Source organism: Chanodichthys erythropterus, chromosome 3 (genome assembly GCF_024489055.1).
Source record: "Chanodichthys erythropterus isolate Z2021 chromosome 3, ASM2448905v1, whole genome shotgun sequence".
NCBI classification, from domain to species: Eukaryota; Metazoa; Chordata; class Actinopteri; order Cypriniformes; family Xenocyprididae; genus Chanodichthys; species Chanodichthys erythropterus.
In genome coordinates, this window is record NC_090223.1 from 69,508,272 (window position 1) to 69,530,145 (window position 21,874).

The window sequence follows — 21,874 nt, forward strand, 5'->3', positions numbered from 1 at the left end:
TCCGAATGTGCGAATATAAAACCAACTTTACCCAAGTGTATTAGACACGCAACATTTTCTCAGCACATCAAATGTTATTTTTAATGTGATGGCCACAGACATTATTTGTATGAGTTTTTGTCATTATATTACAATATCACACGAGCATGAACAATATGAGATACATTTTAGACACAGTATTGTTAATATTGTTTTTTTCCCTTTATTTCGCCAATGAAAATTTCAAAATGATGACCAGCAGAACAGAGACCCCGTGCAACAGAAATGTTTTTGTTATACTGACTGAATCCACGTTTAGAACGAATTAATCCGAGCTTCGTTCCTGAATGAATCAGTCATTTGAACACATCGGTTGACTCACTCACTCATTAAGACAGTGACTTGCTGCCACCTACTGGCAGTTTAGTTTCATATTTAAAGGGATAGTTCACCCAAAAATGAAAATTTGATGTTTATCTGCTTACCCCCAGCGCATCCAAGATGTAGGTGACTTTTTTTCTTCAGTAGAACACAAATGCTGATTTTTAACTCCAACCGTTGCTGTCTGTCAGTCAAATAATAAGACTGATTGGGAACTTGAACAATAAGAGTCGAAAAAACTTCCATAGTTGGACATAGTGGTGTTTTAGAGGTAAAAAATTATATAAATACTGTTCGGTTTCTTGCACAAACCGATCGTTTCTTGTCTTAGGACATCAGTGTGTCGTCACGAGCCGCAGGGTTTAATTAGGATATGTCTATGGAAGTTTTTTCGACTCTTATTGTTCAAATCAAAAAAAAAAAAAAAGTCACCTACATCTTGGATGCGCTGGGGGTAAGCAGATAAACATCAAATTTGCATTTTTGGGTGAACTATCCCTTTAAATATGAAACTAAACTGCCAGTAGGTGGCAGCAAGTCACTGTCTTAATGAGTGAGTGGCTGCGTCCGAAACCGCCTACTCAATGAGTAGGTACTTAATTTCAATAAGTACTTACTTAACGAGCGCCAAAAGAGTAGGTACTTAACAGCCAAATCTCGTTGAGTATGCGAGATCCGAAAATAATCCGCCATGTTGAGGTTATCATGTGACCTACGACGTTATCACAAGTGCAACAACTTAAAAGATATGAGTGACAGGTTTAATTCTTCTATCTGTAAATATCTTGATATCGATTAAACTGCTTATTTTGTGGTCTTGTTGAAGAAACAGCTGCCAGTAATTTTGTAATTGTAGTAGGCTACAACTAATATATTTTGGGTTAAAGTTGTTATATTTTTATAATGTGAGTTTATTTTTTGTTACAAATTCCCAAATTCGTGTGAATATGTTATTAATTTCTTTATTTTATATGCAAAAATGTCCATCCACAAGCATAAATCAAATTTTTTCCCTTTTCTTGTTGAATTAGCTCTAGTTTCATCCCTCAGGCTTTCAGTTATTAAATATATAATCCCTCAGTTATATAATCCCTCAGTTATTTATAGAGCCCTTTTCACTACAAAGTAGACCAAAGGACTGTACAGCAACAAAAAAACAAAACAAAAAAAAACAAACAATATACATCATCCAAAAGTCAGCAGTTAAAAGCCATAGAAAACAGGTACGTTTTCACGCGAGATTTAAAAACATCAACTGAGGGTGCAGATCTATGTCAGGTGATGTCATGTATTCAAAATATTTAACCTCGTCATCATGCTTTGTGTATATAATTTCAAACGATGATGTATGCAAACACATGTTTTTTTTTTCATTATTATTGTTCATTGTTAAAGATACAACTGGTATTTTCCCTGATCTTGTATGTAATTATAGGTCCTGCAATAAAATAAAGATGAGCGACAGGTGCACTAACACCTCACAGCACCAGTAACTCCACAACCCTTCCTAGAGCGGTTTTTCTCAGTGTTAACAATGTCTGAAGCCAAAGAAGACATCAGCAGCTGCTCGAAGATTTCACCTTTGGAGAAGACTTGATTTTATACCCAAAAAATGTAAGTAAAATCTACTTGAAATTAAGATTACCTCAGAATGAATTGCTTTGCTAGCACACCCCAACATTAACCATAAACCAAAAACTTAATTACTTTTCATATTACTTCTTTAGTAAAACAAGCAAAATGTAATGTTTTGTTATATGACAGCTGTGCATGAACACACTAGACAAATACAGCTGATGTGAATACATCTCCATTTACAGTCAATGAAAGCATGAATAAAATATATAAATTTACTGATAATAGCATAATTAATAAGTAAAGAATTAATAAAAGTAATAATGACAATAAATAAATAAATGCATGTACAAGTCAACAACACACGAAACAAAGCTTTATTCAAATTATCTAACAATCAGGTATTTACAGTCCTGTTGTCATCTCACACAGCTGTGCCAATTCTGCAGCTTTATTCTGATGAAGCAGCTGATGAACACCTTCATCATCATGTCCCTCACCGCTGCTCTTCTCATTGGGGACATCGTTGATCCAGAGGATGAGGAAGACCATGATGATGGTCCTCTGAACCCTTGAAGCAGGAGTGGGAGAAGATGTGCGGGACAATCTGGCTCTGCTGTGTCTGCTGCAAACATTCATGTGCTCTCCATCAGCATGACTGAATAAACAGATTAAAACTTTTTACACTTCATTCATGTCAGCATTCTGTTTCTTGCCATATTTCATTTCATATTTTTACAATTACATGATGATTTCTTTTGTAGCTTCATATTTTTACAATTACATGATGATTTCTTTTGTAGCTTCATTACTTTTGTGGTGTGGTGGCCTAAACCACTGAGCTGGTCAGCAGAAGGTTGCTGGTTCGATCTCTGCAGCGTCTCCACCAGTGTGTGCTTGATCCAGACACTTTACTCCAGGTTGCTCCAATGGGATCATCCCTGTAATAAGAGCACAGTTAGTCACTTTGGATAACAGCATCTGCCAAATGTAAATTCGATTTTTTTTAAATCCTTTTTTGTTAGTGTTTCGAGCACAAACACTAATTCAAGCTGTTTATTTCTTAAAGTTTACTTTTTCAAGGTACTACTATAATATAAATGCATACATACATTTCATACATATTTTGTATGCTAAAAGTGGTACCGCCAGAACCGGAGATCGGCTGAATGGATTCGAAAACGGTAAAACTCAACTGTTTAACTCTAGGGGAGTTGGAAAATGAGCCTATTTTCAAAAAAAGTGGAGTATTCCTTTAAGAACAGTTGCAGTGCTTTACAACTATAGGACAGGAAGAGCTAAATAAACTTATCTCTGCGTCTAAACCAACAACATGTTTATTAGATCCAATACCCACTAAACTACTGAAAGAACTGTTACCTGTAGCAGAAGAACCTCTTCTCAATATTATCAACTCATCTTTATCTCTAGGTCACGTCCCACGACCGTTCAAGCTAGCAGTTATTAAGCCTCTCATTAAGAAACCACAATTAGATCCAAACGTATTAGAAAATTACAGGCCCATTTCAAATCTTCCATTTATGTCTAAAATACTAGAAAAAGTGGTGTCGGTCCAATTGTGCTCCTTCTTGCAAAAAAACACTATCTATGAAAAATTTCAGTCAGGATTCAGATCTCATCATAGCACAGAAACTGCGCTCGTTAAAATTACAAATGACTTCTAGCTTCTGACCAGGGCTGTGTCTCAATACTAGTGTTACTTGATCTCAGTGCTGCGTTCGACACTATAGATCATAAAATACTCCTAGATCGACTACAAAATTACACTGGTATTCAGGGACAGGCATTACGGTGGTTTAGATCGTATCTATCAGATCGTCACAATTTTGTTTATATAAACGGGGAAAAATTTAATATAACGATAGTAAACTATGGAGTGCCGCAAGGATCAGTGTTAGGCCCTCTGCTATTTTCAATATACATGCTGCCACTCGGCAATATTATAAGAAAACATGGAATTAGTTTCCACTGCTATGCCGATGATACTCAGTTATATATTTCAACACAACCAGATGAAATCTCTAAATTATCCAATCTGACAGAATGTATTAAAGAAGTAAAACATTGGATGACTAGTAATTTTCTTATATTAAACTCAGATAAGACTGAAGTATTACTTATTGGGCCAAAAACCTGAGCACAGAATCTCTCAGACTACAACCTGCATTTAGAAGGATGTACTGTTACTCCATCCTCAACAGTTAAAGACCTGGGTGTTATATTAGACAGCAACTTGTCCTTTGAAAATCATATTTCATATGTTACAAAAACAGCCTTCTTTCACCTCAGAAACATTGCTAAAATACGGAATATGTTATCTATTTCTGATGCGGAACAGTTAGTTCATGCCTTCATGACGTCTCGACTAGATTACTGTAATGCATTATTAGCTGGTTGTCCTGCTTCCTCAATAAATAAGCTACAATTAGTACAAAATGCAGCTGCTAGAGTTCTCACCAGGTCAAGAAAACATGATCATATAACACCAATCTTATCATCTCTACACTGGTTACCTATTAAGTTCCATATCGATTATAAAGTATCGCTAATGACCTATAAGGCTCTAAATGGTTTAGCTCTTGTGTACTTAACTGATCTTCTGTCGCCCTACAATCCTTCACGCTCTTTAAGATCACAAAACTCTGGACTTCTGGTTGTACCTAGGATAGCTAAGTCCACTAAAGGAGGGAGAGCGTTTTCACATTTGTCTCCGAAACTCTGGAATTGCCTTCCTGATAATGTTCGGGGCTCAGACTCGCTCACCAAGTTTAAATCTAGATTAAAGACGCATCTCTTTAGCCAAACATTCACATAATGCATCTCATACCAGATCAATTGCACATGACTATGTTAAGACTTTTAGCTTGTTTATAAAAAAAAAAAAAAAAAAAATGTATATGCAAATAGATAAATGAGACACAAATGGGAAATGAGTGATTTTCTTAAGTTTGTTTACATGCTCAGATGTGTTATAGTATGTGCGCATGCGCAGCTTTACTAGAGACACTTGCTGCGTCCCAATTCGCATACTATCCGTCCTAAATAGTATTCGAAAAAAGAATTAGTATGTCCCAAATCGTAGTATGTTGAAATGAGTATTCCAAAGATACCCGGATGGTCTACTTTTTCCGGCTAGAATTCGAAGTGCAGATCCGTGCACACTTCTAACCGGTAATATTGCCCATAACACATTGCGCTGTGGACGAGGATTCGATTAGAACTACAAAAACGAGTAAAAAGTGTTAAAAAACTACAAACATGACGGATGTGCGAGTCAGCCGGTTAAGCAGAGCGGTTAAGATAAAGGGGCTTGAATGATTAATAATCAGTATCTAACCTGACGAAAATATGTTTATTAAATGTTATCCGAATTATATTTCATTTGCAACAGCATTGTGAACTTTTATAACGATGCGTTTGTTCATTAATTTTTAAATGCATTATTATGCAAAGACGAGGAGAGTTATTGCATGAAAGACCCATGACTGGCAGATCAACGTGCGACTACATTTATCTCCGAAACGGTAGGAAATAAAATTTAAATAAATGTGGAGGATTTTAACTGTGACAAGATGATTGACAGTGTAGTTTAAACAGTTACAGGTTGCGTAACTAAGCGACAGAACGTCCGTTAATGACGCAATTATGACGAGGTAGTATGTCCCAAAGCTTGCATACTCTTCTGCTACACACTCAAAAGTATGTACTTTTTCTTTACAAAAACAGTACATACTTTTAGGACGTAGTATAAGTAGGCGAATTGGGACGCAGCATTTAAAGTCATGGCAGCTGCTAATCACTTCATCACAGACATTCAGCAGGAGCACACAGCCCGTTGGTATGTAACCACTAACTTTTCACACAATCTAGTAACATTGAGGCAATTATATATGAATGCACTAAACGTTTACTTTATTATGTCTGTATTAATTGGATAAGAGTAACTTGTAGCGGTAGTTTAGCGTCCTGGATGTTGTAAAGCATTAGGCATCATTATTAGCCATTAGCTTTGTGCTGATTATTCAGAGCACTTTATTGGTTTCTTGTGGCGGTAGTGATAGCGGTGGTTTTAATCGGTGGTCTATGGTAGAGTGCATGTATGCGTGTACGAATCATTTGAACGAGGATTGTGGTAGCATGGGTTTTGTATACGGAGACAGCGTCCATAACTACCAGTGACGGTAGAGTCACTGTGCGCATGCTCCTCTGGCGCTAGGCATTCTGGGTAATGTAGTCAATGTAGTTTTTAAGCTAGATTCATCACATTTGATGGTGTTGCAGGTTTTTGATTTCATTATTTACATTATTGTTATATTATGTTATTTGATTAACTTATATGATGTATTTGAATAATATTTGCCATTGTTTAAATAATATTTTGTCATTATTTAAATAATATTTGCCATTATTTAAATAATATTTGTTATTGTTTGTTGCATTTCAGGTTTATGACCTGTGGTCATTTGATTTAAATAAAATTGAAGGCGAACACGAGTCATGACATTGTGTGTTTCCTGGTGAGCCTTTTCGGAGGGCTAAATAATTGAAAATCCAAACAACTATCTTTGCTTAATCTTATGAACAGCAGCTACGCTAATTATTCTCCATTTGCTTTTCTGTTTTACCTCGGGAAGCCCGTCCCGAGGTGACTAGAGAGGACATCAGCTTCAGTTTGGATCCAGCCTCTTAAGAAGACCTCAGATGAACAACACCTGTGAAGAGCCGGTGCCAACTCCTGCGAGGACTTCAGAAGACGCAATCATCTGGATCAACATGCACATTGCACAATTTCTATATCCTAATTATTGTTAATGTAATTCATTTTTCAGGAGCTCATTGCTTCTACCTTCAGTTAAACTGCTAACAGTGATTGTAAATTAATTGCCTAAATTATTACATTTTCTAACTGCATTCTTTAAATTGTAATGTTGACATCCATTCTCTGTAAAACTGCTTTGAAATGATATGTATTGTGAAAAGCGCTTGTAGGAGCCTATATTGATTGGATTCAGTTTTTGAATATTTTAGTTTGAGTTGGCTTCATTTGTGAGCTTACTTTGTTTGTGTGTACCATTTGGATAAATATTCTGTATTTTTACATTGAAAATATGTAATATGTTAAAATTGTGTACTGGCTCTTTAAGAATCACAACTGTGAAACTTTGGTGGTAGTGCGCTCTTTGGAATACAGTGGAGTCGCACAGTTTTCTTTACCGCATCCGTGATATTGACGATCTAAGATTATATTTTGCTTTTTTAATTTGATTTGTTTTATTTAACTGACAAGCAAGATTAAAGGAAGATAATTTTATCAGAAAACGGACTATGTGGATTGTTTTATTGGACACGGAGCGAGTGAAACCAAAATTGAAACGAAATGCGCACTCACATTAGTAAAGAAAACTAACTCCTGAAGGATAAGGACGTGTTTGACACGAAGATATGTGGATGTTTTTGCGGAACAGTGGATCTTGCAGTACATGTTATGTGGAATTTCGTTGGAAAAGGACGTTCTAGGATTACCTCAGAAGCGTGGCCTTCTCTACCCGCGATCTAATGGCGCAGTTTCTGCGGAGAAGATTTCTGAGGTAAAAAATTTAAACGTGATACTGCACAGTTCAGTAAACGATATAAGGACAATTAATCATTCGTTTTGATGCTTTAAACTAAAGAATGGATGAAAGTCGATTATAAGCTGTTCATTCGGGCCTTCGAACATGGCGTTGAAGATCGTACCGATAATGATAAAGACCGTTTGTACTTCATGGAACAGTACACAACTGGAAAGCCTAAGGAACTGGTTCGTAGCTGTCTACATATGAATCCATCAGAAGGCTATCTTAAGGCAAAGCAGCTTCTGAGAGAGCATTTTGGAAATGAGTATCAGATTGCAGACGCATACATGAACAAAGCTCTACACTGGCCCTCTATCAGACCTGAAGATGGAGAAGCACTTCACTCCTTTTCATTGTTTTTGTCAGGATGCTGCAATGCAATGTCAGATATAAGTTACATGGAAGAGATGGATAATGCAGCAAATCTGAGAGCCATTGTGGTGAAACTTCCATACAAATTAAGAGAAAAATGGCGATCGGTGGCATGTGATATTCAAGAGAAGCGAAATGCTAGAGTGAAGTTCAAATATTTAGTTGATTTCATCAACAAGCAGGCAAGGATTTCTCTCCATCCAGTGTTTGGAGACATAAAAGAAAGTTCAACAGCTAAAGGACAAGCTAAGTCACAAGCAGAAGCAAGCGCTTATAAAAAGGCTGTAACAAAAAGGGTCTTTACCAGTTGACAAAAAGGTTGAAGATGATGACAAACTTGCAGTTCAAAGATCGCAAAATAAACATGCCAGCAGCCAGAAGAAACCATGTCTTTTTTGGAAAGGACTGCAACACAACCTGGAATCCTGTAAAAGATTGAAAAGTAAGACACATCAAGAGAAAATCGACTTTTTGCGAACCAAAGGATTGTGTTTTGGCTGTTTAAAGCACGGTCACATGAGCAAACAATGCAAATATAGAATGAGCTGCAGTGAATGTTCTTTGCCACATCCAACCATACTGCATATGAAGTCAAAAGAAACTGCTTGTCTTCAGGAAGACAAAATGGATAGCTCTGAAAGAAAGTCTGTTACAAGTGCACTAGTCTGTGCAAAAAAGGACACAAGTGAAGATGAGGATACCTGTGAGAATGAGTGTACTTTGTCAATTGTTCCTGTACAAGTTAAAACTACTAAAGGTACACATCTGGTCAAAACGTACGCCTTTCTCGACCCAGGAAGTTCAGATACTTTCTGTACAGAAGCGTTGATGTCTGAGCTGAAAGTGAACGGAAGAAAGACTGATATACTTCTAAGAACCATGGGAGATGAAAAACAAGTCAAAACTCACATAGTGTCTGGCTTGGAGATTAGTAGTCTAGATGGTGATGAGTTTGTTCAACTTCCTGAAGTCTTCACACAAAGAACAATTCCAGTTCACAAGAGTAACATTCCACAGCAAAAGGATTTGGAGAGATGGCCGTATCTTAAAGAGGTTTGTCTCCCTAGCATCGAAGCAAAAATTGGACTACTAATAGGAGCTAATGTGCCTGAAGTCATGGAGCCTTGGCAAGTTATTAGTAGTAAAGACAATGGACCTTTTGCTGTTAGAACCAAGTTGGGCTGGACAGTGAATGGGCCTCTCAGGAATAGTAATGATGTCACAAGAAAAGGAAGGTGTGCTCCAGTATTGGTGAATCGCATATCAGTAGCCAGATTAGAAGACTTGTGGCAGCAGCAATTCAAGCAGGATTTCCCTGAAGCAGAAAAGGATTATCAAATGGAAATGTCCAAGGAAGACCTCCAATTCATGAAAATGATGTCTGAGTCAGCTAAGCTTGTAGATGGTCATTACAGCTTGTGCCTGCCTTTGAAGAACAAGGCTATTCAGATGCCAAATAATCGTGTGGTGGCTGAACAACGGGCTCTGAATTTGAAAAGAAAATTCATCATAAATCCTGATTTCCACACAGAGTATACATCTTTCATGAACAGTCTCATCAAAAATGATTATGCTGTTGAGCTCACAGAAGACAACCACAAGCAAACAGATGGCAAAATATGGTACATACCTCACCATGGGGTGTACCATCCCGTCATGCACAAACTGAGGGTTGTTTTTGACTGTGGGGCATCTTATCAAGGGATGTCGTTGAACCAACAAGTAATCTTGTTGGTGTCATTACAAGATTCAAACAAGAAAGGATCGCCTTTATGGCAGATGTGGAAGCTATGTTCCACCAGGTTTGCGTCCATGAAGAGGATTCAAATCTTCTCAGGTTCCTGTGGTGGCCTCATGGAGATTATAATGGAGACTTAGTGGAACATAAAATGGTTGTCCACTTATTTGGCGCTACTTCTTCACCCAGCTGCGCCAGCTATGCTTTGAGGAAGTGTGCTGAAGATCATGGCATACTGTTCAAACCTGATGTTGCTGATGCTGTTCTTCGAAATTTTTACGTAGATGACTGTTTGAAGTCCACAGCCACTGAGACACAAGCCATAGAGTTATATCATGGTCTCCGAGCAATATGTTACAAAGGAGGTTTTCGCCTGGTCAAGTGGACAAGCAACAGTCGCGCTGTGCTAGCAGCTATCCCTGAGAATGAATTGGCTGATGGAGTGAAAAACTTGGATTTTGATCAGGAAACACTGCCAATGGAAAGAGCATTGGGCATCCACTGGAATGTCGAGTCAGACACATTTCAATTCAAAATAGTCATTAAAGATCGTCCATTCACTCGACGAGGGCTGCTCTCGATCGTCAGCTCTATCTATGACCCATTGGGGTTTCTTGCACCTGTAGTTTTACCAGCTAAGATGATCCTGCAGGATTTATGCAGACTGAAAATAGGATGGGATGATGATCTTCCAGAGCAAGCAAAACAAAGGTGGACAGACTAGCTCAGTGGACTTCATCAGCTTGAAGAGTTCAAGGTGAGCAGATGCATTAAACCAGCAGATTTCGGAGAAACTGTTGTGGCACAGCAACATCACTTCGCAGATGCGAGTGAAGATGCGTATGGTACAGCAAGCTATCTTCTTCTACGTAATCAACAGGACCAGGTGCACTGTGCATTGATGATAGAGAAGGCCAGAGTTGCCCCTCTAAAAAGGCCTACAATCCCACGAATGGAATTGACAGCTGCGACAGTTGCCACAAAGATGGATCTGATGGTAAAAGGAGAGTTACAGCTGAAACTTAAACCTTCAGTCTTCTGGACAGACAGCACAGCTGTACTTAAATATCTCAGAAATGAAAGCACAAGATTCAGAACATTTGTGGCGAACAGAGTCACAACAATTTTGAAGGCCTCAAAGATTGAACAGTGGAACCATGTTGTAACTGGCTCAAATCCAGCAGATTGCGCCTCGAGAGGGCAAAAGGTCAACACTTTCATGCAAAATGAAAAATGGATCTCAGGCCCAAAATTTCTTTACCAATCCACTGAGGAGTGGCCAAAGAGCATGGAAGAAATTATGATATCTGCAGATGATCCAGAGATCAAGAAGTCTGTGTTGGTCAATTCAATACAGACCCAACATAATAACAGTTCTGTTAGACAAGTGATGGATCATTTCTCCTCTTGGATAAAGCTTCAGCGCATTGTAGTGTGGATTCTAAAATTTAAGACCATGCTGTTGGAACTTGTGCAAAAGAGAAAGACACTTACTGCTGCAGAGACTCTAGCCAATTCAAGTAAAGGCAAGCAGATAGTGAACAAAAAGATGGAAGATATCAAAGCTAAATGGAAAGGAGGTAACATTTCAGTTGATGATTTGAAAGAGGCTGAGCTTGAAATAGTGAAGTACTGTCAAAGAGAGAAGTTTGCTGAGGAGATATCAGTTCTGCAAAGTGGGCAAGCCATAAAGAGAAACAGTTCGATCTACAGGTTAAACCCCCAGTTGCACAGTGAAGTTTTACGCGTCGGCGGAAGACTTAGCAATGCTGCTATGCCGGAAGAAAGCAAGCGTCCTATGATTATTCCAAAGGATCTTCATGTTACCAACTTAATCCTCCAGAATATTCATGAGAAAACAGGACACGGTGGCAGAAATCACATGACTTCTACACTGCAACAGAAATACTGGATACCAGGTGCCAAATCTGCAATCAGAAAAATGCTAGCAAGATGTGTTATTTGTCGCCGTTTACATTCCTCCACAGGAAAGCAAATAATGGCAGACTTACCAACAGACAGGGTGTTACCAGATGATCCACCTTTTACAAGAGTAGGTGTAGATTACTTTGGACCATTCATGGTTAAACGTGGAAGAAGCCTTGTCAAGAAATTTGGTGTTATCTTCACTTGCTTAGCAATTCGTGCAGTGCACATCGAAGTGGCTTCTTCGTTGGGCACCGATTCCTGTCTGAATGCTATACGTCGGTTTGTAGCCAGAAGAGGACAAGTGAAAGTTCTCAGGTCAGACAATGGGACCAATTTTGTAGCTGCCGAGCGTGAATTAAGACAATCCATTGAAAAATGGAACAACGAAAAAATTCAAGACCATCTCTGCCAGCAAGGAATTAAGTGGGTTTTCAATCCTCCCACTGGGTCTCACCATGGCGGGGCATGGGAGAGACTGATACGCTCAATAAGAAAAATCCTTAATGCTACAATCAGAGAACAAGTTCTTGATGAGGAATGCCTTCAAACTGTTTTCTGTGAAGCAGAGGCTATAATTAACAGTCGTCCAATAACAGCAACATCAAGCGACATAAATGATCTAGAAGCTTTGACACCGAATCACTTGTTGTTACTCAAAACAAAGCCATCGTTGCCTCCAGGACTGTTTGACAAAGACGACCTGTATTCTAGACGCAAATGGAAACAGGTGCAGTATGTTTCTGATTTGTTTTGGAAACGTTGGTGTCGTGAATATTTGCCACAACTGCAACAGAGACAAAAGTGGAATGACACAAAAAGAAACTTATCTGTTGGAGACATTGTTCTGGTAGTTGATGACTCCGCCCCTAGGAATTCATGGATGTTAGCAAGAGTTATTGAAACTATTCCTGACAAGAAGGGTCTCGTTCAACAAGTCCACATAAAGACAAAAACCAACATTTTGGAAAGACCCATAACAAAACTTTGCCTGTTGCAGGAGGCAGAATGAGTAGTGAAGGCAATATGTCTATAGGAACCTAAATTTGTATTGCTTTGGACTTTAAGAATTTACTTAGGATATTGAAATAATTTGGATCCTTCTGTTTAAATTTAAGTAATTGTTTCAAAGAGTTTGAGAACAATTAGGGGCCGGTAATGTAGGAGCCTATTTTGATTGGATTCAGTTTTTGAATATTTTAGTTTGAGTTGGCTTCATTTGTGAGCTTACTTTGTTTGTGTGTACCATTTGGATAAATATTCTGTATTTTTACATTGAAAATATGTAATATGTTAAAATTGTGTACTGGCTCTTTAAGAATCACAACTGTGAAGCTTTGGCGGTAGTGCGCTCTTTGGAATACAGTGGAGTCGCACAGTTTTCTTTACCGCATCCGTGATATTGACGATCTAAGATTATATTTTGCTTTTTTAATTTGATTTGTTTTATTTAACTGACAAGCAAGATTAAAGGAAGATAATTTTATCAGAAAACTGACTATGTGGATTGTTTTATTGGACACGGAGCGAGTGAAACCAAAATTGAAACAAAATGCGCACTCACAGCGCTATACAAATAAATGTGAATTGAATTGAATTTTCATAGCAGAGCCACTCAGAGTCTTTCAGCCATTCTTTCCTTTGCTGGTGGATCCACAGTTACTTTGTCTTAACAAAATAAATGTCTCTGTGTTCTTTTCATCATTCAACATGATAAAGGAGCTCAAAGAAAGGGAGTGATTGATTGCTAATGTCTTAAATCTGCATTAAAGTTAAGAATGTAAAAATGAATTTTAATCGGTTATGTATGTAACATTTGGATGGAACATTGGACTGGTCACTGTATCAGCTCACAGCAAGCACATACTGTGCAATAATTAGCAAATGTTTTGTATAGAAATGAAAACAGGTCACACACATCACAGAGTAAATTTCAGGTGCATACACAACCAAAATGGTCACAATTTCAAGCCTTGCTGTGAAACATGTTGTCAGGATCTGAAGCTGCAGTAATTATGAAAAAGTCATGATGTTGCTTTAAGTGAACTGTGGTCATGAACACGTGATATCCTGTTAAGATGATAAAAAGGCAACTTTTTTGATAACTTTTAATAATGTATTGAAATCATTCAGATGGTGAATGTTGTTCTGAGTCTGTTCTGGGACTGTACTGCTCTGAGCTTCTACACTTATGCTGTCGAGACTCAAAACCACTATGGTCAAAATGTCTCACAGCGTTTCAGAGTAACTTTGTGGCATATTTTAGCTGTAGGAAACCAGAACTGATCAAGTCTTCTAACAAATCCATTAAAAAGTAATGATTTAAATATTCTGCCTTTGAATGCTCTTTTTATATAATTACAAATGATATTACCAACATAACAAAATCTGTGAAGTTCAGCAGAAAAAAATAACATGAATTTCACAATGTCATCATCTTGTGAGCTTTAGTGGAGTCAACAACTTTGTCTTTACACGTTAGCCAGACAAATTTTGTGCTACTTGATTGAGAAACTGAAGGGCTGAAATTCAGATGTACACAGGTTTCAGTTCATGTCTGTGGAAATAAAGACTGAATATTCCCGAAATTTCTACCGTCTCCTCAACATCATAGGAAATGCTTTTTGTTGTTTAGGAAGTGAATATTAGCCAGATTTAAGCCGTTAGCCTAGATTTTAAATAAGTCTGTTGTTCCTAGTGTGAGGCTGCAGACTCTTGATCTGATGTGTGTTGGAGCTCGTCGTTTGGTAGTTCTGCTTTTGGCATCAGTGGTATTGAGATATTGGAAGTAATACAGTTTTTTTTTTTTTTTTTTTGAAAGTAGAGTACATATTAACATGACAGAAAACTGCAGAGAAGCTGCACACATGCAACAATAAAATGTAACAGAAACACTAATTAATTTGTTTAATTTAATAATGATGATTTATTACAGTAGGACTTATAGCTTACAAAAAACTACAACTATTATTTTTTCCAAATACAAGTGTACTATTTTTTTTTACCTGCTTTCTATTAGCCATCACATTACAGATTTTATTTTAAGGTGCTTTTTTTCTCACATATCCATTTAAAAACATTATCACATGGATAACCATACCACCCTAATGGATTCAGCACAGCACAGTTTTCCTCTTTGTCCATGTTGGGCTGTCCAGACGCCCAGAACCTGCATATACAGCATATCAGCATTAGGTGTTCAGTGCTGCTTTCTGTGTGATATGATAATCATTTATATCATATTAATCAGTTCAGTTCAGTAATTTCTCACCCAGAGGTCAGTGTGCTGCCATCAACCCATTTCCATGTGCCCTCCACATCACTGTCATTTAGACCAATCCAGAATTCAGCATCAGTTTTAAAAGAGTCCTAATAATAGAAAAGAAGTGAAATCATTTCTGTAGTATGTCAGCTAACACACGTCTAATGTGAGTAAATGAATCATGAATCTGAATTAGTCAATCAGTGTTTCACTTACTTGTTCCTCTTTGTTTGAACAGAGGAGCAGATCTGATCATCATAAACAACAGTCTTCTCTACTATCAGCCCATTTCTTCGTGTCAGAGGAAATGTAGTATAAACTGGATTGATTGCACTTCCATCCGTCTAGTAACCTACCAGTTTAGTTATGAGTTGTTTGTTCTCGTCCACACTGAACTGAAACTTACTAATATCCGTGTGTACACACAACAAACACTGCATCTTTTAATACTAAAAGTGAAGTTCAAGATTACCCAAAAATTGTGCTAACAGTTGTTTTTTCTCCTCATTTAACTGGTTATTTTGGTTAGTCCTGTAGCTAATGTCATTCTCCAATTCATCTTTCGTTTTTATCAAGCCTTGGATCTCATCACGTTCCTCGTTCCTTCGTTGTTTGTATTTGTCCTCACTGTTTTCATACTCATCAGTCTTTGTTCTGAGTTCGAGACCCAGCAATATGATCGCCTCGACCAGAAGAACACACTGCAGCACCAAACACACTGGAGCTCTTTTGTATCTTCTGTTCCTCACAGAATCAATCCCTGAACACCACAGACATGAAGATTAATGTTTCTTAATTACTCACATGACTAAAATATGTGTGTTGATTGTTATAATGAAATAAATCTCAATACCTGTGCTGTTCCTCTTGCACATTTTTAGTCAGATTTTGTAAGTTGCTTGTGTGTGGAAAACACTGCTGTGTACTGATACTTTTAGAGTTCAACGTTAACTACACCACTGTGACCGCACTGAGCAGTCATATCCTGCTTATATAAAAAAGGTTTTGCAGATAAACAGCAACGATTTATGTTAAAATATTTTTGTACACTACTAGTAAAAGTAGCCATGTTGTTAAGCCTTTGATATAAATGTAATAACATTGTATTATTTTCCTCTTAAGTGTGAAGTTTCCACATTACTAGCCTCACCATATAGAATTCAAGTAAAGAAGAAGAAAATAGCCACACCCCAATCTCACTTCATTTGTTGAGTTAATCTATTGAAACGCATTCAGTAATGTTAGTATTTGGACACTTCAGCTTTCACTGTGAACATGGTGGATGAGGAGCTGCACACATGAATCACTAACAAAATATAATAAAATCATTAATAAATGTAAAAAATAAATGTTTTAATGATAAAGATGATTTATTACATGGAAACTTGCAGAACTATGTTTCAGAACAAAAAGAGAAATAAGACAAATGTTGTAACAACCCTTTATAGCAATGTAAATTAAGATGTGTTCTTCTCACAGATCCATTTAAAAGGTTTTTTACATGAATAATCAGCAAACCCTGATGGCAGATTTATGGCACAATCCTCATCACCAGCGCTATCACTTGGTGCTCCATCCCTCCAGAACCTGCAACAGATCAGCATTAGATGTTCAGTGCTGCTTTCTGTGCGATATGATACTGACTGTGAGATAAAGTTTGTCAAGACTAACTTTAACTTTGTCTTAAAGTTTAAAAGCATTTTAAAAGCTTGTTTTAATGGCTGTACAGTCACACAGATGTACAGAATGACTGTAGGCAGTTGCTCAAGTGGTTGTTTTGGGTGTTTGTATATGGTTGCTACAGTGTACTTTATGATTGCAACGGTGTATCTGAAGTGTTCTGATCAGTTACCAAGGCATGTTATCTGGTTGCTTAGGCATTTCCAGGAAGTTTATACTTTGTTGCTATGGTGGTTTTGTATTGATAGATTATAAAAGGGCTGAAATATATTGATAGATTGACAGACTAAGTCAGAACAGACTGTGCCGAGTTTGGTGGATGTAGTTTTACACGAGTGATTTCTCACCCAGAGGTCATGTTGGTGCCATCAACCCATTTCCATGTGTTCTCCACATCACTGTCAGTCAGACCAATCCAGAAATCAGTGCCACCTGGAACTCGTTTTAAATACTCCTAATGAATGAAGAAACATACTTAAAGCAGCAAAACTGTTATCTAAGTTGGCCGAATAATTAATACATTCATTCAAGAAATTCATTGCAAACAAAGATGTACAGTTCAGACAAATTTCACGTCGCTCACAAAATGTCCACAAAGGAAGGTGTTGTCAGACTTTGGTTATGTTCAGACTGCAGGCAAATGTAGCCCAAATCAGATCTTTTTGCTCACGTGACTCAGATCTGTTTTTGTCATGACAGTGTGAACAGCACAAACCACATGGAATCTGATCTTTTCAATTCCGACTTTCATATGTGGTACTAAATCCGGTACAGATCAGATGTTTTGCAGTGCGACCTCGGTTTGAACAGTCAAATCAGAATTCATGTGACTTTTACATCACTCTAGTCTAGAGCAACATTCGTCACAATTCTGAACTCATGGGAGTCAATTTCAAAGGGTTTTACATACACGACGTGGAAGGACAATGATGTGTCAGAACTCATAAGTATTACAGTGACAGCTCTATATACAAGCAAAACACGAGGACTCCTACCATAAACTTCTCTTTTATCTCTTTTATTGCATCCTCCTCTTTTTTTCACACTATAAATCACACTATAGCACACTATAAATAAATAAGTGAAATCACTGACTTTAATGTCCTCCATGTTTACTTCCGTATGACAGTGTGCTGCGTGATGTCTTTTTTATCATTATTTTGCGCATGCGGGTCAGTCCAGGACCATGATCTGTTCACACTGGAATCTGATATTGGCCACATTTAAAACAACAATGTGAACAGCTCTACAAAAACATTGGATCTGAGCCATAAATCAGAATTGAGCATCCTTGGTGTGAACGTAGCCTTTGTTGCTCCAAACTTAGGTATGGTCAACAAACAAACTTTCTCTTTCACTCACTTGTTCCTCTGTGTTGTTTATGATGATCAGATCTGCTCCTCTCTCTGTACAGTATCTTCTGCTCTCAGTCCAGCTCTTCTTCTCAGAGGAAATGAAGTAAAGACTGGATTGATAGCAACTCCATCCATCTGTAAGAACAACCAGTACAACAATTAGCTCTTTATTTCCTTCCACACTGACTGACACAACTTATTTATAACAGGTAACCCGAAACATACATACTATATTCTTTAAATACTGAATAGTTGTGTAGTTTTAGTGTAATGTTGTTGTTGTTGTTGTTGTTTACCTATTTTATGTATCTGTTGCCTCAGTTCTTTCATCTCCTTCTGTAATGTCAATTTTTCTGTATTCAGGGTTTCATTATAATTTGATAAATTTTCAGTATTCTCTTTCAAGATTGTTTTTCTTTTTCTTAACTCATCTATTTCTTCTGTGATGTTTTTGTACTTGATGTAAAACTCATCAACCGTTTGAGTGAGTTTGATGGCCAGCACTATGACTGCAGTCAGCAGAAGAACACACAGCAGACCCAAACACACTGGAGCTGCTCTGGAGCTTCTGATCCTCACACAAACACTTCCTGTAAATTACAGATATGAAGATAAATATTTCTCAAACACTCATTTGAATTGAATGTTATGTTGCTGTAATGAAATGAGTCTTAGTACCCGAGTGTTGAAGTGTTTGATATATGGCAGTGTCTGAGTTCTCTGTCTCTGTCCTGACCTCATGATGGTTCTGTGTGTCTCTGTTGGCATCAGTGATCATCTCCTCACCATCTTCTCTGTCCAGTTCTTGTATCTCAGGGCTACTATTGCCGTGAGTCCTCTTGTAGATTTTCGGTCTTTTGGAGTCCATTGTGTGAGTTGCTCGTGTGGACGCTGCTGTGTACTGATGCTTTTATTAGCTGAACATGAACTACACCACTGTGACCGCACTGAGCAGTCATTTCCTGTCTGCTTATATAAAAAATGTTTTGGTGAAGGATACAGATCAAAGTTGTTTTTTTCTTCTTTCTTTCCCCCTTCATCTTGTAAGTTAATCCTTTGATATTAATATAATTTAAACTTTTTACAACTTTCTCTACAATGTGAATTGTAGAACAATGTATCTTTATTAAACATAAAAATTAAATTACACTTAATGTTGTTGTACAGTGTAACGAATTAGCTTGGATTATGGGTGAAAAAAAAAAAAGATACTTCAGTAGAATGTCTTAAGCAGACCATCAAAATAAAGTGTCACCCTTAATTGTGGTTAAAGACTGTTCTTCCATTGCATAAATCGGCTGCTATGCTCGTGTATTCTTGCACTAGTTGGTCAGAAATGGAGAACAAAATTGATCTAATATTAGTGCATCTAAAGGTTAAAATATGCAACACTAAAGAAGGCTTCAAGAAAAGTTTTGAACTTTACTAATTCAATGAGGCTGTTAATTATGTTAATTATGTGCAATCAGGCATTTTGAATAAAAATAACACACCACAAAACTTAACATATAATATTAACAGAAAATCTTGACATCCACCCAGGCTCTCTTTGGGTCTGTTTACACCTGGTCACTTCATGCATTTTTACTGATCAAATGGCTTTCTGATTGATCAAAACAATTCCATTTACACTTGGCCACATAAATGTGTCACTTAAAGCAACAAATATGACCTGCATTTTATTGATCATCAGCTAATTTCAAAATGAAAGACCGCAATAGGAGAGAGTGTGGCAACAGCACTATCTGGCAGTAACATGTTTAGTCTATAATACGCACTCACATGTTTATTTTTTAGCATTTTTTTGGGAGGATTAAAATTTACATATGTGGGCCGTATTCACAAAACATTTTATCTTACCACTAAGAGTTCTCCTAAATAGCAGTAAATGTTCTTAGCTAAGAGTTTTCTCTTAAAACCTATTCACAAAACTGCTGAGACAAACTTTTACTAGGGAATAGACTGAAGTCTTAAAGGTCCCGTTCTTCGTGATCCCATGTTTCAAACTTTAGTTAGTGTGTAATGTTGTTGTTAGAGTATAAATAAAATCTGTAAAATTTTAAAGCTCAAAGTTCAATGCCAAGCGAGATATTTTATTTAACAGAAGTCGCCTACAACGAACGGCCAGTTTGGACTACATTCCTCTACTTCCTTCTTTAATGACGTCACTAAAACAGTTTTTTGACTAACCTCCGCCCACAGGAATACACAAAAAAGGGGGCGTGGTCTTGTTGCGCTCCCATGGAGAAGATCAAGAGTTGCGTTTGTAGAGTGTGTTTGTCGCCATGTCGTCGAAACGCTGCTATTTTCATCCCGCAGTCCAATCACCGGGTCTGATTCTGGCTCAAATTGATAGGGTAAAATTAAAGACATGTTTACAATAACACTGAGCGCGTGCATCTCCACGTTATGTTAAGAGGCGTGACCTTTCCGGGCAAGGAGCGCTAAACTGCTGTCGAATCACAACACAGGAACCGCTGGCACAATCAGAACTCGTTACGTATTTCTGAAGGAGGGACTTCATTGAACAAGGAAGTCATCAGCCCGTTTTTATGACAGTGGAAACAGCGGTATACAGATAAGTAAATTATGTGAAAAATACTGTTTTTTTACACGCGAAACATGAACACATGTTATATTGCACACTATAAACACAATCAAAGCTTCAAAAACCCACGAAAAACGGGACCTTTAAGCTAAGAATAAGGGCGGGGTTGACCTCGTTGCTATGGAGTAAAGTGATTGGCTGATGGGGAGGAGTCAACGATTTAATCATAGAAATGTTGTAAAATGTGTGTCATGCCATATTAAAATAAAGGTTTTAAAATACAAATGTTGTCCTATTCAAATAAATATTTTTTAATAAAAATGTTGCCATAGTCAAAATAAAATTTTGCTATATTGTTGCCATAAAGGTTTTAAAATGTAGGCTAACTGATGCCCACCTGACATGAGCATATAAATATGCTGTGATATAGTTAAGACATCTTATGTGAGAAAATATCTCTTAGCGACAGAAACCACTTATTAGTTTCACTTCCTCTAAAGTATTTTTAGCACAGCAGGTTAAAGGTTTCACTTTAAGATGTACTTTTTTTTCTTTTGAATTCAAATGTTTTACCACTAAAAATATTAATAGTGCTTTTGAGATATGTTTCAAATAATGTACATTCATGCAAGAGTGCAGTCATATAAGTTTCTCAATCAAGTAGCACAAAATGTCTGGCTAACGTGTAAAGACAAATTTGTTGACTCCACTAAAGCTCACAAGATGATGACATTGTGAAATTCATGTTAATTTTTTCAGTTCAACTTCACAGTCTTTGCTAGATTGTTAAAATCATTTGTTTATATATATATATATATATATATATATATATATATATATATATATATATATATATATATATATATATATATACACAAACCCGATTCCAAAAAAGTTGGGACACTGTACAAATTGTGAACAAAAAAGGAATACAATAATTTACAAATCTCATAAACTTATATTTTATTCACAATATAATATAGATAACACATCAAATGTTGAAAGTGAGTCATTTTGAAATGTCATGCCAAATATTGGCTCATTTTGGTTTTCATGAGAGCTACACATTCCAAAAAAGTTGGGACAGGTAGCAATAAGAGGCCGGAAAAGTTAAATGTACATATAAGGAACAGCTGGAGGACCAATTTGCAACTTATTAGGTCAATTGGCAACATGATTGGGTATAAAAAGAGCCTCTCAGAGTGGCAGTGTCTCTCAGAAGTCAAGATGGGCAGAGGATCACCAATTCCCCCAATGCCGCGGTGAAAAATAGTGGAGCAATATCAGAAAGGAGTTTCTTAGAGAAAAATTGCAAAGAGTTTGAAGTTATCATCATCTACAGTGCATAATATCATCCAAAGATTCAGAGAATCTGGAACAATCTCTGTGCATAAGGGTCAAGGCTAGAAAACCATACTGGAT